Here is a 2,233-nt window from a genome sequence, read left to right as displayed (position 1 = left end):
TTTATAGCAGTAATCCTCTTAAATACTTGAGGCTTTGCCAGCTTTTAGCTAACAAGCTCTGTTATTAACGGCTGCAGTGCTCCAACACTCAAAGGATTATTGTCTAAGTTTGCTGACAATGCATTGCCTACTGACCAGTTTCTAACATGCAATCTGTTATTGTATTTCACAAACCAGATCAATGCTTAAAACTGCTTGAAGCATAAAGTCTTGACTCTCACTCTCGCTCTCACTCTTTCCTTCCCTCCTGCCTGATAAAATAAATAAATAAGCAAGCAAATAAATAAATAAAGTTGCATCGCTTCACTCTCTTTTTTTATCTGTGATTAAAGGCTATGATTATTATCAGCGAAGTTATCTGGCACCATTTTGGGGTTTGGGGTTTGATCAAGCAAACTTGAAAAGAACATCAAGCTTCTCTCATACACACACTATTTCTTTCGCTCTCTCTCTTTAAATTTACCTTTCTTGATTTAAAAAAAAAAATGGGACAGAACTGTCAGGAAGCTGTCTCTCTTCTCCTAATTCTTAATATGGAACTTCTGACAAGTATACAGATTTGCCTTAATTATTTATTCATTTTATTGAAAGTGTCTTCATCTGCTTTAAATTTCTAATAAGTCTAATTTAAATAAAGAGAATCCTATTTGAATGTTGATTTCACATTAAAAAATCCGGAAGGTGGCTGTAGATGCACAGTCAAGGCATTTGGCACGAGCTCTTTCAATGAACACATTTCTTTTAAGCAACCCACTACTGTATTTTACTATAACCTAAAGATTTACTTTTAGGTTATAGTATTTTACTATAACCTAAAGATGCACCAAGTTGGGTGCAAGTTCCTGTTTAACAAATACAGGTCAACCACCCTGCAAAAGAGCAAACTATGTCAAGTTTCCCCTCTTGTCCACCATGATGTGTTTGAATGGAAATGTATGATGTGGCATCACCAGATTGGTGATGCTCTTCCTTATTCATTTCCAGAGGGTGTAGGCAGGGAAATGGACAATGTGATGATGTCACATCACATGCTTCCATTGCTTCACATAATGGGAAAAGGAGAAGGGAACTCAACAGAGGGCTGCCATTTTGTCAAATCAAGCTCTACCTTTAAATAGCCAAATGTGGGGCTCATTTGGCTGTAGAACTTTTAGGCAAAAAAGGGGAGCAGCTGTTACTCATTTGTTGCTCAGAGAAGCACATATCACAGCAAAGTGCCCTCATCGTTATGCAAACAGCAGTATTATATCACCCAGAAAATGTTATTCTGTCTTTTTATGCACCTGTTAGTCCTCCATGTGCCTGACACAGGTTCAAGGGAATCTACACATTGAATGGGAGGTAAAGCCACACCTCCTGCCCCTGCCCAAACATCACACACTCCAACTAGCCCCATCCGCACATGGACACAGAAAGATGGGGGGGGGGAATCTATGCACACATATCACTATTCATGCTGCTGCTATTGTTAAATTTCTATAATGCTCTTCATCCGAGGATCACAGGGCATTTTACAATACAAAACCCCCCTAACACATAGCATAATCACACACACAGTCAAACATAGCTTCCCCTACTGATACACTCAATGTATACATGAGGATGTCAGGGCTGGGGAACTGCATGATGGCGGCAAATGGAGAGAGGCAAGCTGAAGTCAGGGAGGTAGAAGATCACACTGGCTGCCAGGTTGCTTCTGTTATGTGACTAAGGAAGCACAGAAGCAAGACAATCATCTGTTTCAAAGGCAAAGCCCTATGCTGACCCGAAATCATTCATAATGTAGATTGGAGGCAGAGGGGGAGTGAAACCATACTGCTCCTTTCCCCTCGATTCTCTGTCTTCAGGTGAGTTGGCACCACGGGCATCAGGAAGCCTCCAGTTTGTGTCTCAGCTGGGATTGGCACTACCCTCTGCATCTGAGAGGACCTCCTGGGGCCTGGCAAGAAGATACCTAAGTAACATAACACTTCAGAACATTGTTATGCCTATATTGACCATGCATGTGCTGAAAGGCAGGTTAGAAGATGTCATCATATGGTTTGATTTAAAATATCTCTCTACAACAACAACAGGCAGGCTGTTGTTGAAGAGAGATCCGGACTTGTTATCCATCTATGAAAAGGAAGCAGGGGAGGATAAATATGGAAAAACATTGGAAAGCTGTGTTTAATTCAGACATATTGGCTGTATAATCACAGTTTTACAAGTAATGATAATGGCTGTATGGGGA

The sequence above is a fragment of the Podarcis tiliguerta genome (genome assembly GCF_965153285.1).
Source record: "Podarcis tiliguerta genome assembly, chromosome: 4".
Classification (NCBI taxonomy): Eukaryota; Metazoa; Chordata; class Lepidosauria; order Squamata; family Lacertidae; genus Podarcis; species Podarcis tiliguerta.
The sequence above is the reverse complement of the archived record's forward strand: the minus strand, read 5'-3'. Positions refer to the sequence as shown.